The sequence below is a fragment of the Solenopsis invicta genome, chromosome 5 (assembly GCF_016802725.1).
Source record: "Solenopsis invicta isolate M01_SB chromosome 5, UNIL_Sinv_3.0, whole genome shotgun sequence".
Taxonomy (NCBI): domain Eukaryota; kingdom Metazoa; phylum Arthropoda; class Insecta; order Hymenoptera; family Formicidae; genus Solenopsis; species Solenopsis invicta.
The window spans coordinates 589,216-606,461 of record NC_052668.1 but is presented as its reverse complement, the minus strand read 5'-3'; the positions used below and the strand labels follow the sequence as shown (position 1 = coordinate 606,461).

General features: G+C 46.0%; 1 long non-coding RNA gene across 1 annotated transcript; it reads right to left on the bottom strand.

Annotated features, from left to right (window-relative positions):
- Positions 1-7,415: 7,415 nt before the first annotated feature.
- Positions 7,416-7,812, bottom strand: LOC120357838. The gene is made up of 2 exons (XR_005574843.1): positions 7,639-7,812; positions 7,416-7,579 (listed from the first exon to the last, which is right to left on the bottom strand). It is a non-coding gene; the product is annotated as an uncharacterized LOC120357838 (long non-coding RNA).
- Between the last annotated feature and the right edge of the window lie 9,434 nt (positions 7,813-17,246).

Sequence of the window (17,246 nt, the reverse complement as noted above, 5' to 3'; positions counted from 1 at the left end):
AAACTAAAAACGTAAAAAGAAAACTGCTTTTTCTCTAAAAACTTTTGTAGAATAGACACTAGTGATGTCTGAACTTGTAGTTGCCCTTGGTGTCTTCTTTCTCGATCAAGTCTGCTTTCTTCGCGCTTCTTCTTTTTGCTTCTTCTTTTCTTTCTTCTCTTTCTGCAACCATTTTAACAAGATTAACAATTCTTCCAAAATGTGTTCTGTTTTCTTTTTTTTTCTCTGTGGACCTATAATAAATAATATAAAAATTACTATTACATCAAAACACGTATATAATACAGATATATAAATGTTTGCTATTTGAAAATGCAATGTTTTTAATTATGTATTAGGGAATATTAACCGTTTAAACTAAGCATAATAATCAATTTATTAAAAACTTCCAAATGTATTTTCTGTAACTTTTTACTAAAAATAAATTTAAATAAAGACTTTAAAAGAATTTGCATATCATTGGACTCACTGGAGATAATTTTTAACAAAAAATACCGGAGTTCACGACTCCTAAACGAGAATACATTCATATCCGACTCCCAATAAATATACTTTTGGCAAAGACAGAAAATCCATGTAAGAAATCAAAAACAAATTGAGATTTTATTTTTGCAACTATTGTTATTATTACTATATATGCAATTATTGTTATGATGCAGCAATATCCACTGAAATATATGCAATGTATATACATTGCATGTTATAATATTTAATAAGTATTATATAAAAAAATCAATCTCTTTCTCTTCTTTTTGTTTAAAACTAAAGTTTATTTTTTTCTGTTTACAGGAAAAAACTTATAAAGAAAGGAATGGCAAATTACGACGTTTCTCAAGGATCTGGTTTTATTATTAGTGATATAGGACTCATAGTCACTAATAAACATGTTAAAAACAAAACATTTCTTAAGGTAAATGTAAATTTCATTTTTCTTTCGAAACCATTTTTCTTTCCATTTTATTTTGTTAAATAATAATATTTTTACATCTTTTTTTTTACATAGGTCCACCTACAAGACACGACGTTTAAAGTTAAAGTAATTAAAATAGATGGAATACTAGATGTTGCGATATTGCGCATACAAAACCAAGATAAGATAATTCCCACAAAATATTAGGATATGTATAGTATATGTATACATCTATGTATATTGCATATACATTGCGTGTGCATTTTATATGCAATGTGATGGTGTTTTTACGCATCTGTCACAAGTCTTCGTCGTTCGCTCACGGTGTAGCTCGAGAACGCGACTCGCTTCTAATCCGCGACTCAAGGCAACAGTCCCTAGGCGTCGTCCTCGACCTTTCCAAAACCCTACAAGAAAGTTTATTTTCGTTGAGTATTCTCCAAATTGTGAGACTTGAAAGCTACAGTGTACTGTAACTTTCAAGCGTCGTAACTCGGAAAGTACTTAATGAAAAATAACTTCTGACTGAAATTTATAGAGTTACAATGGTATCATACAATTTACACATAACACCAAAAACACCCATTTTGCCATCCTTGGGGGGTGAGGGAAAGGAGGGAGGGGGGGGGGAGGCAAAAAAATCTTAAATGCAATGTGGAGTCGTGTGAAATCAATTTCACAATGTGGGGGCATTAAAATAAACGAATAATACCATATTCGTGATCCAAACTTCAACTAAGAAACTGGAAAAGAAGAACTGAGAGCTTGTGCGCTATCGATAAACGGTATTGCTAAGATTTTGGGAATAATTCATGCCTTGATTTATCGGTTGACCAATTAAGCGAGTACGGATCATCAGAGGGTGGATGCCGCTCCTTGAATTACGCAAACCGCGACCTACTCTCGATACGCATTGCAAGTACGAGACAGTTTGATTTCAATCTTAGATCGTACTCAAGTTCTATTCCATTTTTGCTTCTCGAGTTAATTTATTGAACATTTGTTTGTCCTTGTTTCTCCCAAAAACACATTTGCACACACGTACACACACACACAGCAGAGGGGGTTTGGAGTCGTTAATCACTGCACAAGCACGCACATCGCACATGCCTTCCTACATGCACTTTTATTCACACGTGTCCGCAAAGGAAAATCCGGACAGTCTTTCTCACGTCACGTCCCACGTGGACTCTACGCTGCTGCGAAATCTTAATGTTTAAATGATCATAATTCTACAAAAAAAAAAATTGTAGAGACCTCGGCAACATCGCGTTGTTCTCGTCTTGTAAAACCCTTTCAAACAAACCCTCACACGAACCCACATTGCATTTAACATTTTTTCTACCCCCCCCCCTTTTCCTCGCCCCCCAGGGATGGCAAAATGGGTGTTTTTGGTGTTATGTGTAGCTTGTGTGATACCATTGTAACCCTATAAATTTCAATCAAAAGTTATTTTTTATTAAGTACTTTCCGAGTTATGACTCTTGAAAGTTACAGTACACTGTAGCTTTCAAGCCTCACAATTCGGAAAGTACTCAACGAAAATAAATTTTCTTGTAGGGTTTTGGAAAGGTCTTGACAGTAGCTATTAGATTTTGGAATTAAAAATAGTGTTCCATTTAAAAAAATTAACGTGATTTTGATCTGCTATTGGTGACGCCATTCAAGGTCAAACTGATAATATTAGTAAATGGATTTTTTGAAATCCTACAACTTTTTTCTGAAACATTTTTTTCTAAAATGCTTAGTTTTCAAGATATTTTGCTGTTCCGGTACTTTTCCACTCTGTATATATGTGCATATATATAGTGTATATATATATATTATATATATATATATATATATATATATATATATATATATAAAATTATATATATAAAATTATATATGTATATATATACAGGGTGTCAGGTAACCACCGCCCGTGGTTTCGTGGATTGATAGATCAAGTAAAATTGAGCAGAAAAGTCCTTTACCATTTTTTAATATTTGCCATAGTTAACGAGAAAAAAATTAATAAAGTCTGCGAATAAGCGCGTATCACCGCGCGCAAGGACCGCCCGCCGGTCGCCGAGACGTAGGCAGCCGCGGCTGTAGGCGCGGCGCTGTGCGGTGAGGAGGGAAAAGCAGCAGTAGCGGCGGCCTGCGAGCGGCGCGGCAAGGAGGGAGAAGTAGCAATGGGTACTCGTGAGCGGCGAGCGGTGCTAGATCGTTGCTCTGAGCTGCTCGTTCCCTCGTTTTCTTATGAAAATGAAATTTTTTAATACAATATCTAAATATGGAAATGTATCTTTTTTCATTAGAAATGTGTGTATACACACATACATGCATGAACAACGCGTGACAGAAACGCGCGATTTAAAAAGTAATTTTTTGCGCTGTGGTAAGAAAATGATAAAGTGCTATCATTTCCACACCACCTTGCGGTAGATAGCATGGTGCGTTTTTTTTAAGTGGTATCCCCAGTAGGCCTAATCCACTTTCTTGCATTTTAACTCCTCGAGAAGGGCGGGCAACACATTTTGCAAAAAATGTGCGTAAATATCGCCAGTTACTCGAAGTAGGAGAAAATAGGGACCAATCTGAAAATTATCATAACAGTAATTTTTATAAACTGAATCCGTAAGAGAGAGAGAGAGAGAGAGAGAGAGAGAGAGAGAGAGAGACCATTTTTTAATAAGATATACTTCGGAGAAAAGAGCTGTTCCGCCGACACTGCGCAAGCAGTCCTGTGTTTATTTCGCCGGCAATTAGTATTTCTTAACAATATCGAGAACACTTCATGAAGATAATAAACATAATTTCGCAAAAATAAATGCGTTGCCCTGCATCTCGCGCAAAAATTTGTTGCACTCGCGCAAAAATTGTATGCAATCCGTTCCGGCGTAAAGTACGGTGCACCACGTCCCGTGATAGACCGAGCGCATGACGCACGCTGATTCCCCGCTGGTTTTTCACGAACGCTCGAAGGATCCTCTTCTCGTCTTGTAAACAAATGCAAACTTGCATTTGTCGACCACAGTCTTGCCGAGAATGCAACACCAAGATTTACATCTCTTCTTGCTTCACCATAAATTATCACCATTTCGATTCATTCCTCAGCATTGTATTCCGCCATTTGATCGCAATAAATAACGATGATACACGACGGAAGCACCTCAAGACACGCAAAGACATGCAAAACACGTTGAAGTGTATAAAACAAGAAAATTCAAAAAGAACACTGGCGTCGCCGCACTTAGACGGGAGATTAACAGGGAGCGATATGAGCATTGTTTTCGAATGTCATTTGTTATTTTATAGACTTCATCGTGTTTTGCGTGTCTTTGCGTATCTCGAGGTGCTTCCGTCGTGTATCATCGCTGTGTATCGTTATTTGCGATCAAATGGCAGAATATAGTGCTGCGGAATATACCGAAATGGTAATAATTTATGGTGAAGCAGGAAGAGACGCAAACCTTGCTGCTCGCATGTACTCTGAACGATTTCCCAACCGAGAACGACATCCCGACCCTCACATTATTTTGCGATGCATTCAACGTTGCCGGGAAAGAGGATCGGTGTTGCATTCTCAGCAAGACGGTGGTCGAGAAATGCAAGTTCGCGTACAAGACGAAGAGAGGATCCTACAAGCGTTCGAGGAGGATCCCCGGAACAGCGTGCGTCGTGCTGCTCGTGCGCTGGGTTTACCACGAGACATGGTGCACCGTACTCTACGCCGCAACGGATTGCACCCGTACCACTATCAGCGGGTGCAACAAATTTTTGCGCGAGATGCAGAGCAGCGCATTTACTTTTGTGAAGGTATTCTTATTACTTTCATAAAGTGTTTGCGCTAGTTATAAGAAATATTAACTGCTGGCTAAATGAATATAGGATTGCTCGCGCAGTGTCGGCGAAATGACCTTTTCCCCGACCGCATCCTGTGGACGGACGAAGCAACCTTCACACCGAACGGCGTGTTCAACTCCCGTAATCGAGTATTATGGGCAGATGAAAATCCGCACGCCGTTCGGCAAGGAGCCTTCCAGTATCGGTGGTCCATAAACGTATGGGCAGGAGTAATAGCGAACCGAATCGTAAGTATATCAATTAAGAAATGCTCTCTCTCTCTCTCTCTCTCTCTCTCTCTCTCTCTCTCTCTCTCTCTCACACACACACACACAGAGACTCAGTTTTTAAAAATCACACTGTTACAACAATTTTCAGATTGGTCCTTATTTTCTCCCATTTCGCTTAACTGAGCTGATTTACGCACATTTTTTAGAAAATGTGTTACCAGCTCTTTTGGAAGATGTTCCCCTTCGCGAACGGGCGGAAATCATTTATCAGCACGACGGGGCTCCTGCGCATTTTTCGCGGCAAGCACGCACTATTTTAAACGAGCGCTATCCGGACAGATGGATGGGTCGAAATGGCCCAATTATTTGGCCGGCGCGGTCGCCAGATCTTAACGCTCGACTATTTCGTTTGGGGTTACATCAAAGATTTAGTCGAGCACAGGCGTGATGGTACGGAAGCTGAGATGCGAGAAGAGATTCTCGCAGCTTTCCGTACCATCACGCCGGAAATGGCACATCGCGCAACGCGCAATATTACTCGAAGGGCTGAACTTTGCGTACGAGAACGAGGACAGCACTTCGAACAATTCTTGCATTAAAAATGCAAGAAAGTGGATTAGGCCTACTGGGGATACCACTTAAAAAAATACGCACCATGCTATCTACCGCAAGGTGGTGTGGAAATGATAGCACTTTATCATTTTCTTACCACAGCGCAAAAAATTACTTTTTAAATCGCGCGTTTCTGTCACGCGTTGTTCATGCATGTATATGTGTATACACACATTTGTAATGAAAAAAGATACATTTCCATATTTAGATATTGTATTAAAAAATTTCATTTTCATAAGAAAACGAGGGAACGAGCGGCTCAGAGCAACGATCTAGCACCGCTCGCCGCTCACGAGTACCCATTGCTACTTCTCCCTCCTTGCCGCGCCGCTCGCAGGCCGCCGCTACTGCTGCTTTTCCCTCCTCACCGCACAGCGCCTACAGCCGCGGCTGCCTACGTTTCGGCGACCCGCGGGCGGTCCTTGCGCGCGGTAATACGCGCTTATTCGCAGACTTTATTAATTTTTTTCTCGTTAACTATGGCAAATATTAAAAAATGGTAAAGGACTTTTCTGCTCAGTTTTACTTGATCTATCAATCCACGAAACCACGGGCGATCGTTACCTGACACCCTGTATATATATAATTATAATTTTTTTTTACTGATTTTCACAAATGCGGAATAACTTTTTTGTTATTTGTTTAAATAGAATGCAACTATTGTCTTTTTTCTGTTTATAGAGACAAAATTATCATTGACCGGCAATCAAATAAATTTTGCTATCAGCGTTCTAAGGGATCCGGATCTTTTGAAAAAATAGTGGATCGTACAATACAAACGTGATGGAGGACGCCATGGAAATTAAAGTAAACGTGAATTTTCTTTTTTCTTTCTAGCTTTTATTTTATTAAATAGTATTTTTACATCTTTTTTCTTTACATAGGTGTTGATGCACAATCCGAATAAATCTCTCCAATGCGACAAACATCAAAACCACTACTTGGCAAATGTTCTGACTAAAAACAAAGAATTAGACATAGCCATATTGAAACCTGAAGGAGTAGATCAGTGCTCGGAGTTAGTTGCTCATTTCGAGCCGATTCCTGAAGAGTGGCCCACTATTCCCCCACTACCGTTTGCCGCTTGACGATCGAGCCGACGATCACGCGGCTGGCGCTCTGCATCAGGAGCGTCTCTGAGTGAAAAATACGCTGGTAGCGTACTATTTGAGTAATTTGTCATAAAAAATTTTCCTTTTTACATAATTTTTATAAATAAAAATTTCTATTATTTACATATATATTTTTTGTAAAAATATAAATGATAATAATATACGATAATTAGAATTAAGATAAGTTTTTACAACAAATTTTTCGAATGGTATGCTACTAGCGTATTTTTTACTCAGAGACGCTCCTGATGCAGAGCGCCTGCCGCGTGATCGACGACTCGACAGTCGAGCGGCGAGCGGCAGTGGGGGGACAGTGGGCGTCGCTTCAAGAATCGGCTCGAAATGAGCAACTAACTCCGAGCACTGGAGTAGATAATGTAAGTTTTGTTTACTGTTTTTTATTTTTTGTACATTACTAAATTGCACTATTTTATTGCAGGTCTTCTCAAAATTAAAAATTAATAATCAAAAAAGTTACAAAGGATATCAAATATTTTCTGTCGGCATGCTGAATAATATTATCTATATAAATTCGGGAATAGTGTACGAACGAGAAACGGTCTTCAACTCATCAATATAAATACCCGTTGTTACCAGTAACTAGTAAAATATGTGTAAGTAAATGATTTAAAACATTATTATAATTAATAATAGTAACAAAGGCGGCGAATACGAGTCAAGCGCGGTAAACGGTGCGCAAAAGTAAATAATCTGTAAAGATTTCAGATATACATAATTTATTATTAAACGTTTCGGCTCATTCTTCGAGCCATCTTCAGTAACAATTCGAAGGCGCAGCTGAGGTTGAGGTGAAGGGCTTCCTCATCCGGAAGATGTAACGCTTATACGAGTTGTTAGGCTCGAAAATCGGAACATGATTCGGACTATGGCAGGAAAGTTATAATGAGTACTAGTTTAAATTAATTGTAAAATAAAAACTCACCTCAACGTCAGTAGTTGTCCATGTACAAAAGAATTTTGTCAGCGCAAATAACCACATGTCAAAAGGCGTAAATAAATAAGTAATTGAAATTGAGACAAATCGAGAACGTCTTGTCTGTACAACGGTCAAACTTGAAATGAGAAGGGAACTGGTGCTGCCGGTACGAACAGATATCCGGAGAAATAAACAAACATACAGATGAGGATAAATAGATAGCAAAACAAGCTATAAACTGTCGACAATAGATAAATATGCGTGGTGTAAGAAATCCGTGTCAGATTGTAAATTGAGCCCGTTACATTGTTGTTTAATGTATAAAATTTCAGAAATCAGTCGCTTATGATAAAATTTCTCATGATCGAGAACCTTAACGCCATCCCAGTCGAAATCATGACCGCACTCAATCCTGTGGTCAGTGATAACGGACTGAGAAGAGACGTTTCTGCGAATATGGTTACGGTGTTCTGAAATGCGGGTTTTAACTTGTCTGCCAGTTTGTCCGACATAAGACGCATCGCAATCACGACATGAGATCTTGTAAACAACGTCCTTACAGGAAGAAATTGGAAGAGTATCTTTTTGAACCTTAATGAATCTACTCAATTTATTTAAACTATAAAAAGCGGTTTTTGAATTCGAATTTCTAAAAATATTTATGAATCTTTCTGAAATTGAGGGAACATACGGAACGGTGAACTGACTATACTACTGACTATACTACTGACTATACTATCATTTTTTTTTTAAAGTATGATTCTGTAGTTTTAAAAATATTCAAAGATATAAAAAGATTTTCTTAACAATTAGATCGTTTTAAGATTAAGAAATGTAAATATTGAAAATTTTGTTTGGGATGTGATTACTTCAAATGTATCAATAATATTTAATAAACGTTTTATAACAGTGTTGGATAAATTAATATATTTAACTAAATTAAGTTTAAAGCAGTTCCTGCTTTAAAACATTAGAAAATCATAATTTTTTTAAATTAAAAAAAATATATAAAAAAATTTTGTTACAATATAATGATTTTTAGATGTTATTATTGATAGCCAACAGTACTCAAATGATCAAAGTTTTTTTTACCGCTTTTTCTCGCTGAAATAAAATTGAGGAAGGTGCTATCACTTGCTTCTCTGTTTCATCTTGGGAAGTATTGAGTGGTTCATCAGATACATTTGACGGCCATGCAAGCCAACTAATTTTTTTATTGTTTAATTCTTCAATATTTTCTAAAGAACAAGGACATAATATTGAATCAATATATAAACTCATAAATATTATAGAATATTTATCATTGCATTTGTTTAAAAAAAATAACTTTATATGTCTTACCTGCTAATTTGCCAATCCAGGCATAATATCTCTGTTCTTTACTTTCTATGTCATTCAGTGTAGTTTTTATTAAATACAAAGCATTGGGGTTGAAGTCTTTAGAGTTTTTGAGACAGAACTGTTTACCTTGTTTAGTTTTAATTTTCTGCACTGAAATATCTTCTATATCATCATTGTGATATTTAACTTTGGCATAATAACATTTGTTATTAATCTTAGAATCCATTATTGTACTAAGAAATAAAAAGCATATTAATAACCATGCCCTGCTTAAAAAAGTGGATAAGAATGTAAAGGATTAAACCTATAATTTTGTGTCCGGTTTTCTATCCACCTTTATTCTTATCCATTTCTATACAAATAATGGATAGAAAATCTATCTCAATGTTTAACAAGGTGGATAAGAATGGATAGGATTAAATCTATACTTTCTTATCCGGTTTTCTGTTTACCTTTATTCTTATCCATTTCTATAAAAATAGTGGATAGAAAACTTATCCGATTAAATGTATTGTTCCGTAATGTTTATTTCTATATGTAACTTAATTGTATTAAATAATTAATATTAACCTTCACTAGCCAATTTTTTACTCCCAACGTGGGGTCACTCGCGTTTTACGCTTCTATTAAAGAATACACCGTAATGAGATGGTTTTTCCCAAGCAACATCGAGTCGACTGTTAGTCGACTATAAGCCGGCAGAAAAAGCTTACAGTCGACTGTAAGTTTTGACTAATTGCCGGCTTACAGTCGACTAATAATCGACTGTCCCGATAATTGCCGGTTTTTAGACAACCAGTGTAGTCGACTTTTAGTCGACTATTTCTTGCCGACTGTCAGTCAACTTTAATTGCCGACTTTAATAGTTGACTTGAAGTCAGCTTTTAGTCAATTTTACATCGATTATAATTATTATTGAATTTTCATTGAATATATTGGCATCTCAACTAAAACACAATGTAAACGTTACCAAATAGTAAAATAATTATTTTTTTATTAGTTTACGATTTGATAAATTTGTAACGATACGCCCCTCCACCGTCCGTGCGCCTCCGTTCCGTCCACCGAACGACAACACCGAACGTAGCCAGGGACCACGTGCGCGCACGACCGAACTTCACCGTGCGACCACGCGGCGACACGCGCGCCGATCGCGTGGCGTTCCGTAACGCTCCCACTCCGACTCAGCCGACCGAGCGCGCGGATTGGCTTGCTCAGCCGCGCGTTCGGATATATAAGCCGGCAGTGAGAACGCACAAGGCAGATCCGTCCGACTATCCGACCCGTCCACAAGATCGAGCATTCTCGATCGCTCCTTAAAGACGAGCATTCTCGTCGAACTCCGATATCCTCGACGGGCATTCCCGTCGCTATCCTCGGCCAAGTATCCTCGACCAGCATTCTCGTCATCATCACCGGCCGAGCATTCTCGACCAATCACGTCCGAGATCCTCGACGAGCATTCTCGTCATCATCACCGGCCGAGCATTCTCGACCAATCACGTCCGAGATCCTCGATGAGCATTCTCGTCATCATCACCGGCCGAGCATTCTCGACCAATCACCGTCGTGCTCGAATACCTTTACTGTCGAACCGACAAATTTCGTAACCCATTCATCGGCAGGGCACAAGCAACCTGTCGATCGAGCGCCCCACTTGCACGGGGCGCGCTCGGGCGAATCGCGGCGGCGACCGCGCCGGCAACGACCCGCATTTGCGCACACGCTTACACGACCGCGTTTGCCAATCCCGCCGCGCCCCGCGACTCCCCGACCGTACGGGCAAGCAGTCCGCATAACTCACTAGTCTAGCCGAAACTTGTAAATAGATAGTTCTTGCCTTTAGATGTAAACCGCGTAAAAAGACCTTTACAGGCACTTCGCCGCGCAACTGGTAATCCAAATACCAGCTATATTGTTATCTCTTTGCGATCTCTATATTATTATCTCTATCATTATCTCTTTGCGATCTCTATATTATTATCGCTATCATTATCTCTTTGCGATCTCCTTATCTTTGTTATCTCATGCATCTTGTCAACGCTTTTTCTTTTTCTTTTGTTCAGCAATAAATCGTACTCTATCTTTTGCTACTTAAAACACTGGGTATAATCATTACGGACACCTGACCAACCGACGAGCCTTATCCGGTCCGATCCCGAAGTTCCCGCACCGCTCCGAACCGACCGAAACCGCGTACCGTTACAACTTCAACATTTTGTGTTTTAGCTGGGATGTCAATATATTCAATAAAAATTCAGAATAATTACAGCCGACATAAAATTGATTAAAAGTTGACTTCTAATTGACTGGTAGTCGACATAGGGATATGCTTTTCAAAAATTGCATTCTATTTTTATTGTATTTGCAATATTTTATTTTATTGTCACACATACATACATATATAGTTTAAGCGATTTTTTGTAGTGAGCAATACTCGCAGATTTGTCATTAAACTTTACCAATGTAAAAAACCGTTTTTATAAGTCACATGTGAAAATGGAAAAAATATTGGGCAAAAGTGAAATTTTTTATTATTAATTTATGTTAACTGTGTAATTATGTATGTAATTTACCGACTTTCCGCGCGCGGATCTGCTCGTCGGATTCCCGGCGCGAGGCCGCGGAAATGGTTCGACGCGGGAGAAAGGAAGGTCGGCGGAACGGCTTTGAATAAAGTCGACGCGAGTTTTGAGTTCAAATGCAGCTTATACAATTATATTTCTTATCTACTATTTACACGGTTGCGCTATTTACATATATACATACAATACGGTGAGGTAGGCGCGTCTCGGCGTTAGCCCGCACGGGAGCGTATAGGCGCGATTCCGGGGGGATGCGGTCCCCGCGGTCTGCGTGTCGTGCTCCGGCGACGCGGTAGGCGTGGCTTACGGTACCGTTCGCGGTTCTGGCCGGTGAGACGCGATCGCTTTGGGCGGATCGGATTCCCGCACGGTATCGCGGTTTCGCGACGGGGATCGTCGCAGGCAGGTTGGACGCGCGACACCCTGTCAAGTACCTTGACCCGGGACCCCGAACACGGCGGTCGCGGTTTTGGCGGGTGTCGCGGGGAGAAGCGACCGGCCCGAAAGTTCTGCTCGCAGTGCGGCAAGGATGGAGTCCTGACTAGGGAGTGCCATCCCCGAGCGGGAAACGCGCCACCGGCCGAGGACGCGTCCGCCCCTCGGCCCGGATCCGGATAAAATACCAGCCGCGACCGCACATCACGGTGCGCGTCGGACCGCGCCGATTCTCGGCCCTGCTGGACACCGGGGCCGAGATCTCAATGATTAACCGCCGGGTCGCCGAACACGCCAAGACCTTGCGCATCTGGTCGGAGGTCCAGAACGAGACCATCCACCTGGCCGACGGGACCACCGCTACCACGCCGGGGCGAGTCCGTCTCCCGCTGCACGTCGCCGGGCGGAAGCTGGAGCACACGTTCCAGCTCCTCCCGTCCCTGGAGAGCGACCTGCTGATTGGGACGGATTTGTGGTCCGAGCTTGGTCATACCATCCCACCACCGCCGCCACCTCAAGCCCGACGACGCCGAGAGCCTCGACCCACGCATGGGGTCACCGCCGGGATGACCGAACGCACACCGCAGGAGGAGCGAGAACTACAGGCGTTTTTGGCCACCGAGCTCGCTAAGTTCGAGCACGTTCAGGGACCCACCGACCAGGCCGTGCACCATATCCGTGTGAAGACCGAACACCCCATCAAACAAAGGTACCGGTCACGTAACCCCGCAATGCAGCGGATCATCGACGAGGACGTCCGTACAATGGAGGCCGCCGGAGTGATCGAGCCTTCCAACAGCGCGTGGAGCTCCCCGGTGGTCATCGTCAGAAAGAAGGACGGCCAGCACCGCTTCTGCATAGACTTCAGGAAGGTCAACGAGGTGACCGAGCGGAACGCCTACCCCTTGCCGCATATCACACCCACGCTGGACAAGTTGCGAGGAGCCAAGTACCTCTCGACTCTCGATTTAGAAAAGGGGTACTGGCAAATCCCACTAACGCCGGAGAGCCGTCCTATCACGGCCTTCACCGTACCGGGTCGCGGCCTGATGCAATTTACGGTAATGCCGTTCGGCTTGCACTCGGCCCCGGCCACCTTCCAACGACTTCTTGACCGGATTTTAGGGCCCGAACTCGAGCCGCACGTATTTGTGTATTTGGACGACATTATCATTGCCAGTCCGACCTTTGCCGACCACCTAAAACACCTAGAGGAGGTGTTCCGTCGCCTGCGCGAGGCGCGCCTAAAATTAAACCCAGAAAAATGCCACTTTTGCCGCACCGAACTAAAGTACCTCGGGCACATCGTGGACCGACGAGGTATCCGCACCGATCCGGACAAGGTCCGGGCCGTCACCGAGTGGCCAACTCCCACTAACATCCACCAGATCCGCCAGTTTGTGGGGCTGGCCTCGTGGTATCGACGGTTTACACCGAACTTCGCCGCCATTGCGGCAGCCCTTACCCAACTGACGAGGAAAAACGCTCGGTGGCGTTGGGGTCCGGAGAAGGAGCGCGCCTTCCAAAGTTTGAAAGAGGCGCTAACCACCGCACCCACCCTCGCGTGTCCGGATTTCTCGCGACGATTCCTGCTGCAGACAGACGCCAGCCAGCACGGGCTAGGCGCCGTCCTGTCGCAGTACTTCGAAGACGGCGAACGCGTCATTGCCTACGCCAGCCGTTCACTGAACGGAGCCGAGAAAAGTTATAGCACCACCGAGCTCGAGTGCCTGGCCGTAGTGTGGGGAACACGACATCTGCGGTGCTACTTGGAGGGATACGAATTCACGGTCATCACCGATCACCAGGCTCTCCAATGACTACGTCGCATGGATTCTCCCACCGGGCGACTCGGGCGTGGGGCACTCGAGCTCCAACAATACTCCTTTGACGTACGGTACCGAGCCGGGAAGCTCAACCGCGTGGCCGATGCGCTTTCCCGTCTGCCCTCCGTGTGTTGCAACCGAACACTGCCCGCGTGTACCTGGTACCGCCAGCAGTTCCGCCACGTGCGTGGGCGCCCGGAAAACTTCCCCGACTACGAAATTCGGGGGGGCCGACTCTACCGTCATATCCTTCACTCGACCGATTTCAAAGACGAGCCGGCCGAGTCTCAGTGGAAGCGGTGCATCCCACGACCGGAACGACCGACCATCCTGACCCAGGTGCACGATGCCCCCACCGCCGGGCACCTGGGAATCGCAAAAACTATTGCCCGAGCCGCGCGGCGTTATCTATTGGCCGGGGATGTTCGCCGACATCGCCCGGTACGTCCGAAACTGTCGGAGCTGTCTGCGGCACAAACACGCGCAGACACGGCCAGCCGGACTATTACACACGTCCCATGTCGACGCGCCGTGGGCGCAAGTCACGATAGACTTGGTGGGACCCCTTCCGCGGTCCGCTAGTGGCCATACGTGGCTACTAGTGATGCAAGACCGCTTTACGAAGTGGGTCGAACTAAGCCCACTCCGGCAAGCAACCGCGGCGACCATTGCGCAACACGTCACCGACCGCATCGTCTACCGGCACGGATGTCCCCGGCAGGTCATCTCGGACAACGGTAGGCCGTTCATAGGGCGACCAATGAAAGCCCTACAGGAGCTAGGGATAGAACACCGTACCACGCCAGCCTACGCACCCCACTGTAACCCCGTTGAACGGACCAACCGGACGATTAAGACGATGGTAGCACAGTTCGTGGGGAACAACCACCGACTATGGGACCAACAACTAGGCGCACTGCAGTTCGCCTACAATACGGCTCCGCACGACGCCACCGGATACTCGCCCACCTATTTAACCACGGGCGCGAATTAGAGGAACCGACCGGGCTCCGCGATCAACGGCCAGTACCGGCAACAGCACCAACCGCCAATCAACGACGACTAGAGGAGGCTTACGAGGTCGTGCGTACCAACCTGCACGTGCCTTCAACCGGCAAGAACGGCACTACAATCTACGAAGGCGAGCATGGAAACCGGTATTAGGGGACACCGTATGGAAGCGAGAACATCCGCTATCCAATAAGGGCCAGGGGTTTAATGCAAAGTTAGCCCCTAAATATGCCGGACCGTTCGAAGTCCGCAAAATACACTCCCTCGTGATCGTGGACATCCGAGACCCGTAGGGCAAATGGCACCGTCGAATCCACGTGCAAGAACTTAAGCCTGGCACACGAGAAGCCGCTGCCGAACAAACCGATGCCGAGTATGATGAAGACGAACAAAACGATCACACCGGAGCAGACGACGACCGAGCAGACGACGACCGAGCAGACGACGACCGAGCAGACGACGACCGAGCAGACGACGACCGTGCAGACGACAACCGGGCAGATGACGACCGAGCAGACGAGACCCACGGCAACCATGAAACAGCAGAATCCGATGCCGATGACTCTGCCAGGAATTGAACACGTGAAAATCACGTCCAGGAGCCATGCCATCCCGAGGGAAGGAGCACCCTCTCCCAGACCCGGAGAGGTATATAAGGCAGACCAACCGACCCGGAAACCGTAGAAAGTGATTCCTGAAAAATGGAGCAACTGGACGCACTGCTCACCGAGCCAGCCAACGACGAGGAGTTCGAGGCGTTGTGGTCCCAGGTTATGACCACGGCACCTCAACGCTCAGACCTCTTCCCGACGACGTCAACAGCCGTGCCGCTACCTGCTGCCGGGTCAGACCGCAAGACCAGCCTCCCGGGCGGGAAGCTGTTGACGACCGGACCACGGAGAACTCGGGGCATCCACGTGCGCATACCACCGTGCACCTCCCGCGCACTTATCGAGGAGGCCAGGAAGACCGGACCCCGCCAATGCTTCGTCCGGGCCGCACCAGCGCCCAGAAGGGACGCCCCGGTAATAGGGGTACGCGTGCAGCGGTCATCCGCCACCAACGCTAGGAAGCTCGCGGCGCTCATGGCCGAACCACTGTTGCCAGGCATGCGCCGCGACGACCAACGACCGACGGAGAAGACGGCGAGAGCCCCAGTGAACCCTCCACCGCCCACCAGCGCTCCGGCCGCACCGACAACTACCACGACCCACCGCACTCCATCTCAGCGGCCAACGACGCCCAAAGGCCCGCCGCACGCACCGAGGCCGACAGGACACCAGGCCGCCCGCGCGAGTACCAGGGAGAGTTTGCTGGCGATCTTCGGGGACGCACTCTCCGACCTGGATGAAGAGAGCACTCCAACACCTGAGCCGCGCCGATCGCAGGGGGTCAAACCAGCCGACACCATCATAGCTGGCGTATCATCGGCCGACACACCGATGCTCTCCGTCGAAGCCGCGGAAGAGACGGCTTCACGGCCGGTCAACACGGCCCAACCCCCCGCCTCCGCTGTCACCATCACCACTGCGACACCAGGCCAGCATGAGGCACCGGCCAAACCTGCCAGCACCGCCGCAACTACCTCACCAGGAAGCGCGACTCGACCAGAAGAGCCTCCAGCTGCCTCCTCCACACGAGGGACTCTTCCATCAGTGCCGGTGCGCGTCAGTGATGACCTCGTGATACACGTGCCGTACGACGCCGCGAGAGTGTCGCGAGTGTATAAAGTGCGGTTGGCGACACGCCGCTACACGTTGCGTTTCGATCGCACCGGGCGTTGCCACTACGTGCGGGAATTCCCGGCCCGGCGTAGTGGCCTAAGTTCGCCACTTAAACGGGGAAGGGTGATGTAACGATACGCCCCTCCACCGTCCGTGCGCCTCCGTTCCGTCCACCGAACGACAACACCGAACAGTAGCCAGGGACCACGTGCGCGCACGACCGAACTTCACCGTGCGACCACGCGGCGACACGCGCGCCGATCGCGTGGCGTTCCGTAACGCTCCCACTCCGGCCCAGCCGACCGAGCGCGCGGATTGGCTTGCTCAGCCGCGCGTTCGGATATATAAGCCGGCAGTGAGAACGCACAAGGCAGATCCGTCCGACTATCCGACCCGTCCACAGACCGAGCATTCTCGATCGCTCCTCTTAAAGACGAGCATTCTCGCCGCACTTCGATATCCTCGACGGGCATTCCCGTCGCTATCCTCGGCCGAGTATCCTCGACCAGTCGTCTCAGATATCCTCGACGAGCATTCTCGACCAATCACTGTCATCCTCGAATACCTTTACTGTCGAACCGACAAATTTCGTAACCCATTCATCGGCAGGGCACAAGCAATCTGTCGATCGAGCGCCCCACTTGCACGTGGCGCTCTCGGGCGAATCGCGGCAGCGACCGCGCCTGCAACGA